Source organism: Vanacampus margaritifer, chromosome 3, assembly GCF_051991255.1.
Source record: "Vanacampus margaritifer isolate UIUO_Vmar chromosome 3, RoL_Vmar_1.0, whole genome shotgun sequence".
Classification (NCBI taxonomy): domain Eukaryota; kingdom Metazoa; phylum Chordata; class Actinopteri; order Syngnathiformes; family Syngnathidae; genus Vanacampus; species Vanacampus margaritifer.
The window spans coordinates 17,301,386-17,310,913 of NC_135434.1; the positions used below are offsets into that span (position 1 = coordinate 17,301,386).

General features: G+C 36.9%; 1 long non-coding RNA gene across 1 annotated transcript; it reads right to left on the bottom strand.

Moving 5' to 3' along the window:
* Positions 1-9,528, bottom strand: LOC144049507 (uncharacterized). The gene is made up of 2 exons (XR_013293584.1): positions 9,421-9,528; positions 1-489 (listed from the first exon to the last, which is right to left on the bottom strand). It is a non-coding gene; the product is annotated as an uncharacterized LOC144049507 (long non-coding RNA).

The window sequence follows — 9,528 nt, forward strand, 5'->3', positions numbered from 1 at the left end:
TAACCAGAGAAAAATGCAACTTTATAGTATGTTTAGTAGCCTATACAGTATATTACTGCTTCTGGGTCCTTTCCGATGTCAGTCAAACAATAAATAAAAACAAAACCTAATTAATTGCACAAAATTCTGTAATTAATCCCAATGAATCACATTTCTATACCACATTTATTTGACTAAAATCTTGGAGTTAATGTAAGATCGTCAGTTAGAGAGTACATTTAGATCAATCTGTTTCTCCCTCAGGTCATTGAATCGGTGGAAGCTGGTGTCTGTGGATCTCACTCTGCTTCGTCTGTCCTTTCTACCTTTCCTCAGTTTCTCCTTTGGGCCCTTGAGGTCGCCCTGATTTGTTGGAATTTAGATGTCTCTGGGGTTGGTGAAGGACTCTGGTTAGTGGCCCGGTGGGTGGTGTCTGGTCGGTGCTGGGCTTCGCTTTTCTTTCTTTTCTTTGGTCCCTCTTCGGGTCTCCTGGCGGCCCCACGACTCTGGCTGGATTTTGAAGTGTTCAGTTTAGGTGAACGGTATGGGAATTTTTTTTTTTGCACGCACGCACACACGCACATACACGCGCACAAACACACATCCACATACAAAAAAAAAAAAAGGGAGAACAATGATGATGACATGTCAAATGATCAATACTGAGCTCTCCCAAGAAAAAAAAAAAAGAGAGAGTACATTTAGATTCAAAGATGTATCTTTTTTTTTAAAATCTTTGAATACAAGGCCTGTCTTGTAAAATACAACGGTTGAATAAAGTGCGATCAAAACAGCTTCACAGACCATCTTACTTATATTCTTTCCATAGAAACAGTTGTCAAATCTTCTTGCTGACAGGTTTAATTCTGCCCACGAGCACCACACTTCATCAAGTAAAGCGTTAAACAAAACATAACGTAAAACTAGCTGTAGGACGTGTTTGTCTATCTTTCCTACAGTGACTCCTCCAAGTTTGGCTGCACACGCGAGTAAAGTTTATCGGCCACAACAGGAAGTAAATAAAACTTTTAAACTGAGTTTTGATAGCTCTAATATATATTACATTTAATGTATGTAGTACGAATAGTATTTATTGTTCACACTGAACAGCAATGACGAATAAAAAAATGTTGCAGATGGATTAAAAAAAAAATAGCTTCTAAAACAAGGTATTACATCGACTGAACATTGAAGAATAAACTAACAAAGAAAAATGTTTCGGGTGCAACCGTTTTGTCACGCATCATTATTTCTTGACATTTTCAAGCTATTTTGGATACAAATAATTGGAACTAATATTACCAAGTAAATAGCTTAAACCGTTTTTTCTTGTTTTAAGGCACAACATTATCTGTTTACACCAGAGGTGGGCAAACTCAGTCCTCGAGGGCTGCAGGTCCTGCAGGTCTCCCTCTTCCAACACAAGCTGATTCCAATCAACAACAACAAAAATGCTGTAATTTGTTACAGCTACATTTTTTTTACTTTCTCTCATCATATTCATGATTTGGTTGAAAAAGTAATTTTCTATTTAATATAAATCAAATACAAGTATTTTCCCCGAGCCAAATAAAAAAGTGACATACAAGTTACAAATTACTTTACATCAAATGGAATTTAGTTGAAAGCATCATTTTCAATTTAATGATTTATTAAATTGAAAATGATGCTTTCAACTAAATCATGAATATAACGAGAAAAAGCTGTATGATATTACAGCATTTTTTTTTTTTTTTAGTTTAGTCAAATGGAGGAAAAAAAATTCAGTGTAGTTATCAGGCTTATGCAGAGCTTGCTGATGAGCTGATCATATATCAGCTGTGTTGGAGAAGGCAAACATCCAAAACCTGCAGGACTCCGGCCCTCGAGGACCGAGTTTGCCCACCCCTGGTTTACACAGAATTTTCTTGCTTTGATGTTGCAGCTTGCTTGCTAACTGGATTCATAAATGGATGATTGGCACGTGGGAGTATAATGTATGCAAATAGACTCTACGGCGTGTAATACTGTAATGACCAGAAAACAAATTAAATAAACTATTGAACAAGATCTAAAAATTAAAAAATTAAAAAATTAAAAAATTAAAAAATAATAAAAATACTAAATAGAGTAATTACTAGTAAAGAAATAAAGAAATGAATTTTCATGTGAGCATTTTGACTTGATATTTACACATTATTTTGGATATAAACAATCTGAACTAATACTACCACCTAAGCTGCTTAAATCCATTTATCCTTGTTTTTTTCATGTTTTAAAGAACAACATTATTTGTGTTCACTGAACTTTCTTCATTTGCAGAGCTGAACATTTCCATCTCTCGTCGCTTCCCATCGTTGATGACACCTTATAGGTTTAAACACTTAAAATGTTGCACTGGTCAAAAAAATCCAATCACCACCTTTGACTCAGATTTGGCCTACAAATACTTCTCGTAATTACTGAGACTAACATTTTACTACAACAGCAAGATGCCGTTTCAAACGGCATGAAATCGCCCCTTTAATTGATGAGGAGCAAACAGACTGTACACCAACACGAACCTTGAAAGCCTCACAGCACGTCTTTTAAAGTTCCCTCATCCTCAGAGGTCAAACTGTGGCAATCAAATCCATCTACTTGTCATGTGTCTGCAATACTCAGACATTTTCAAGGCAGGTCTTTGTATGGGTGCCCGCCATCCACAGTGAGTGGACTCAGTGCGACCTCACAAGTCATTAATTTGAGCCATTTATTTCATTGCAGGAGTCAAAGCTGTTTTTCATACAGTTCTAGTGATCAGGTGAAGGGATAAATCATTTGTAACCAGTGCATGTACCACCTCAATTAGTGCGTGGAGATCCACATGATAAACTACACAAAACAAGCACACGCCCACATTGCAAACTGAGCTGACTCCACAGACATCATTTTCCAGACATCACATGGACTTGTATTTATTCTTAATCGCTAACCTTACTGACTCAACCTTAACTCATTCACTGCCATTGACGGTTATAGACATGAAAAATTCATTTTTTTACTATTTTTGTTAGTTTAACTTTTTTTTCCCACTTTTGTTAACAAGAGTTTGAAAACCTATAAATTTTTTATTGTATTAGAACAGATATAAAAATTGGGATTAATCGTGAGTTAACTAGTGAAGCCATGCGATTAATTACGATTACAAATTTTAATCGCCTGATGCCCCTCATTTTTAATAATCTTTTCTTTAAAATCAAAACAAATTTTTTTCAATCGTCTTTTTTTTTTCTTTCAGAAAAGATTATTAAAAATTAAGGTCATCAGGCGATTAAAATTTGTAATTGTAATTAATCGCATGACTTCACTAGTTAACTCACGATTAATCACAAATTTGACATCTGTTCTAAATGTACACCAAAAAAAAAAATTCTAGGTTTTCATACTCTTGTTAACAAAAATGGTGAAAAAAATTAAATACAAATAATTTTATTGAATTTTTTACATCTATAACCGTCAATGCCAGCGAATGTTAATATGTCTGCAACTGTGATATAAGTACCGCAAAAACATATTAGCAGAGGAGATGCCAAGTTTGAATAGTCTTACGTTTCGTTTGAGTCACTGTTAATTTGTCGTCTATTTTTTATGCTTTATATGTGGCACTGCACTGTGATTCACAATTCAGGGCGAGCTGCTTATTGGCCCTATTTGTGTTATGTTAAGACTCAAATGATGTTGTTGACAAGACTCCTTATGCCACTGGCACAGAACATTAATGAGGTGCACACAATTTGACAACACTAATTCTCTGTTGAAGTGGCCCTGGCGCCATGTAGCGCAAAGTATAATTGCGAGGGGGAAAAAAACGAAAATTGTGTTGCATAATCTACAACAAAATTATGATCTGTTGAAAAAGGAATACGAATTTGAAAGTGTGCTAAAGCTCCATCCACGAGCTCTGGCTCACGGCTCCTGAGTCAATCTCAAGAGGCTGTAGAGATAAAAGGCTCATGGGGTGGGGAGATTGGGGCATCTGCCTTCCTTTGTCCTAAATTCCTGCTATGCACGCAAGTCCCTTGACGACCTCAACTGCAGACTAAGATCGACAACAAGACACACTTCCTGTGATTTTTTTGCATTCTGATGACCTGTTTACCTGCACGTTGGCAAGAATCTCAACAGGCCAGTTTATGGTCGGATTGCGGCGGAGAGACGGAAGGCAGATTTTGCAAATGTCAGAATGTGCGGGTGGAGTGGGATAAGCTTGACTGCAGCAGTCTGTGATAGCATCTCCTGCTGACTTCCTTCTGCCGCGGAACCTCGCTCACATTGCTAATGATACCGTATACAGGTTTTTAGGTAGTGAACAAGCTTTTTGCTGAAAATAGAACGACCGTTGCCTTGTGTTAGGCAGGCTTGTTGAGCCAGTTGAGCACCAGCCCCGAAATAGCAAGATATCTTATCGCTCGGGGCGGGGGAGGGGGCACAACAAACCGCATCAAGTGGAGACAAAAAAAAACAATTCTGAGACACATGCCTTGTTATTCTCAGGTTATTTGTCTTGTTAGGGTTTTTATTTTATTTTATTTTTTGGGTGCGTTAAAGTGTGCATCAGAAGACAATATTTTGTTAATGTAGAAATAAAGCCGTAAAGATTTACAAGGAAAAGCAGTGAGGTGAGCCAGTTGAATGCGCAGTGTGGTCAAGGTCATAGCGCTTATTTGAGCCAGAAGAGCACAGGTCACATTACAGCCAACTCACGTGGGACACATGCTAATGGAATTGCATGTTATTGATACATGAATTCACCTCATTCCTAGCCGCTACGTAGCATGCTAGTGGCATTGTGATCCAGGTAATGCTTGTACAGCACACCGCTTGATGCTACGTAGCTTTGTAATGGATATCATCTCTAAACATAACCTACGATAATTTTCATCATTGCTCTTATGTAAGACAAACAAGTTATGTGATGCTATTCCTTCAATTAACAATTTTTGTGTTAAAAAATATGATGCTAGTGCTACTATAAAGGTAAATTTGGAACTATAAAGTATTAACATCATTTGACAGCGATAGGGCCTAAACACTATCAGCAGCACTGACCCACATTTCCAACATTTGTTCCATGAAATTGTGTTAATTTATTCCAAACAGTCTATCCTGCCTCTTCATTCCATCGCATTTCTCATGGCTGCACAGTTTTCAGTGGTCATATTTTTGTCCAATCACATTTCAGCATGTTTTGCCTTATCCTTCGAATTAGCCCAAAGGTTTTCATAATCATTGGTGCAGGTCCATGTTGCTTATACGTATGATCAATGAGACTTATTTCAGCAAACAGATTTTGAATTCCTCCTCACTCACAAGACCAGAGTGCTGGAACCTCAATCATGCCAGCCATCCTCTGATTGGTTGGGCAGAGCAATACCGCCAAATTTGACGAGTAAAACATCTGTCTGTAGCAATCTGCACATATTAATACATTTCATAACCAGCATCTCTAGTGCATCAGGCTGATATCTGGTCTTATTTAAAGTTTTCGCGCGGTCTGTCTGTGTTGTGGTCATTTTAGAAAATAGAAACTACAAGAATAGAAAATTGTAGGTGCCCCCACTAGTCTAAACACAGTTTTCTGATTGATATTGCGTTTGTGGAATAAGAGTTAAGCGGCAAAATCCACCCGTTTTTACAACCAGATTCAGAGAACATTTAAGCCGTCATTGATCGTTAACTGAGCCCTAATCAACTGGGATGTCGTTTTCAATCAACAGCATGTGCAAAATGGCCGCCCACTGAGATGGATAAAAACGGGTGGATTTTGCTGCTTAACTCATATTAAAATAATATGTATATATATAAAATAATCAGAATACTGTGTTTAGATTAGTGGGGGTGTCTAGAATATATTATTGTAAATATTTTTGGGGGGTTGACTTCCCCTTTAAGGAAAAATGCTATATAACGATATATACATAAGTCTTTCTTTAAAATTATCCGTCATTGTTTTGGGGGGAAATGTTATGTATAAAAAATGTTAGTGAGGGGAAAAAAAGGTGGTACCGAAAATCCGGGCTAGTGCTGTTATATTGCATAATTGTATTGTATTGATGAGTTCTATAGTTGTGACGTGATAGAGGCGGTATTAGGATGTAGGTTAAGTCGGTTAAGACCCTACTGAAGGTCACTGTTTGTTGCTGTTGCAATTGTTAAATTTAAACACTTAAGTGCATTTGTGTTCTGGTTTTTCACTACAGTAGTAATGGGTGCATACTCGAGTACTTTCCAGTCCCCTTTGGTTAAAATTAAAATTAGCGCTGAGTAGCAGATCATCATTCTATTCTGTGCTGAGATTTTATCCATCGTTTCTCGTTTTTTATATATTGTCGCTGCTATGTGGAAGTCCATTTTTTTTTACGTAAAATCCCCAAAAACGTTTTTTTTTTTTAAATGGGTGGGGGGGGGGTGCTAATGGACGTAAGTGTTTTTCACATAGCAGCGACAATGTGTATGTTTGCTTCTGCTGACCTTTTTTGACCCTCACTGTCTCCTTAGGGATAATCTGGACAAAATAGTCTGCAGTTCGGTCCTTCCCACAAAAAAACATACAACCAAGAGTCGAAAGTTTATTTATTTATTAAAGTTGAGTTTATTATCCCATTCATTGTCAGGACCTTGATTAGTCAGAATGTTAAGTATGCACATTGTTAGCATGCTGTGAAAGACTCAAGTTCACATGGTGTTAACTCCACAAATATAACGGTCATTACATTTGTCTCCGTGGCATAAGGAATAAGTGCTCTTCATATGGACAGATTGAATGTACACATGTGCACCCTTGGGAAACCACTAGTCAATGTCTCTAAGTCTGAAGTAAATGTGATGGACTGCTTTTAGAACTGTTTATCTCTACACTGACCGCCCACAATAGGGACAAATCTGGAAAGAGATTATGCATGTATGGATGGTTTGGGGTTTAAATATTCTGCTACAAAAACATATTGTCCCTATCAAAGATTTAAATTAATGTACGTAATATTTCTTCATGTTCTGTTGTATTATTTTGGATGCAATGTGTTTCTATATTTTGCAACTGTTGTTGCAGCTTTGCCACCATGATGTAGTTTTAAGTATCCAAACTATTAGAAAGATCTATTTATAGATAGGTAGATCCATGCTTTCCTGACATGAATATTATTACCTTTTCACGTTTACAAATTGTGATATAGAACTTGTGTTGGTTCTTTCCTTGGTTCTCCAATTTCACACTAAAGTTGTTGTTTTTTTGTTAGTGACTGATGGAATTCTCTTATCTGGGAAAAAGATCATGGTTCCATTATGATTTTTTCGTTTCTGTGGTTGCAGTTTGTTTGGTTGTTTTCAGAATTCCCTTATCCTTGCTAACTACATTGGATGGTGGGACAGTTCAAACCAAAGGAGAGCACAATTATTGGACTCCATGGTAACTTGTGCAAGAAATAAATAGAGCCAAAAATGTTATGTTTTAATATTTTAGTGGAGTGAGTACAATATACTGCTTACTGGATTAAAGATGGTACACCTATGTGGATGTTATATGGAACAGTTTCTTTCTAAGCGTGTCATTGGGGGCAGATCCAAGACTCGCCATAAAAATGCTAATAAGCATATAGCAATAGCCTAGAACAAACAAAACTTTACTTTAAACATTTAAACAGCCTCTCCCAGGCTCTTCAGATTTTACAGCAGAGTAATTTAAACAGTTTCAACTGTTACTGTGGCAGAAAGAAAGAAAGAAAGTAGTTAAAGGCACAGGAGGGATTGCAGTCATTCATGTCAACTTGATAGTCTCTCAAGTTTACATTGATAGTTTGTAAAACTTCTCTGATTCCATAAATTGAAAGGATGTTTGGCGATGACATCATTTTTCAAAATGAATAGATGGTGCAAAAAACGTAAAATCTTTCATTCAAGAAATGGGCTCCATTTCGTGCCCAGCGCAAGTCTACGTTCAAATTGTTCGTGTCCATATCATTTTCCTCCACCTAATTAAAAAAAAAATGAATTATGACTGACAATTGTTTGTAGGCTATTGCATCTTTTTAGTGTTTCTAAAGCCATAAAAGATGGCATTTTGAATCAAAAATGATTTTGTGGAACATCCGTGATTTGTCCTTTTTTTACTCCAAAATTAAACATTTAAATGATTCGGAGGACTGCGATTGGCTGGCAACCAGTTCAGGGTGTACCTCGCCTACTGTCCGAAGCCAGCTGGGATAGGCTCCAGCGCCCCCCGCGACCCTTGTGAGGACAAGCGGTTAAGAAATTGGATGGATGGATGATTAAGAGGAATAATTCCTAATATAACTACAATACGGCCCGCAATGCAAGTACGTTTGAATTATGCCTGACCTTGGCAAAGTATGAAAGGTCACAAAAACACAGAAAATTTGTAGAACTTCTAGGCCTAGATAACTGGAATTTAAAGAACTAAATGTGACTCAAATTAAATAAGGACATTTTATAACAGTTAATGTGTTTATCGTTTATCAAGCCACAAAAATGTTACCGGTAATCGTCTATGGCCCAGAATAATTACAAGAGAATGATAGAATGATAGCATTCAAACATAAGAGAAAGTGATGGCAATTAAGGGCCCATGATCTGATAGGGCCCTAGAAATCAGAATTTACACTGCCTGGCATTACAACTGATACGATTCACGTCTTATGAATATAATTCATTTTGATTTCATCCAAAAACTAGTGATGATAGAGATCAAAGGTTCAACTAAGGCCAGGATTTTGGGGTTTTATTTCTCAACACATTACGACATGCTTCATGCTCATTCATCAGACATGCTTAATTAATAGTTTGAGTATGACTCTTATTTTCCCTGAATCGTAATTCTTCATTCACTCTTCTAAGCCATCTTTGACAATTGTATACTTCCAATGGTGTTCACTGAACAGTCGGGGAAAGGTCCTTTAATGAGCCATGCCCTCTCTCAGGTAGTCAGCTCCGAGCTCAAATTGTTTGTTTGTTTTTTTTCTGGGTAAATGGCCAAAATTCTTGTGGTAAAGCGTCCCAGAAGAGTGAATTTTTATTTTATTTTTTAATGAAAACGGGTAACAACAATTGAACAACAGTATGCATAGAGAACGTATATATTGTGCATGTATACACATTAATATACTGTATACATATAGCCTACCAAAATGTCTTTAGCGATGATTTATATGACTGCATTACAACAGAAAAGACGATCGTTGTTATTTACTCCCAACAGCAAGCCAAATAATAGAAAAATAAATTATTGTAATTGCAAATGTTTAATTTCTATGATAAGACTCCGCTTGAGAGATTTACTTTCGCTGAACAATTACACAGATGTCATCGCGTTCCCATTATGAAGACCGATTTTACATAAAAGCACTCAAGATACCTAAACACCAGCTCATATATTAACTAAAGCGGCAGAAGAGTTTGTCTACTCACTGTCATGTTTGAGAGAGAAATAATAGCAAGTCTTTGAGGGTGTGACGTTCTCCACCATAAAAATGATGCAGCTGTTAGTGTGTGGTCTGAGAACAAGGCATTTTCCTG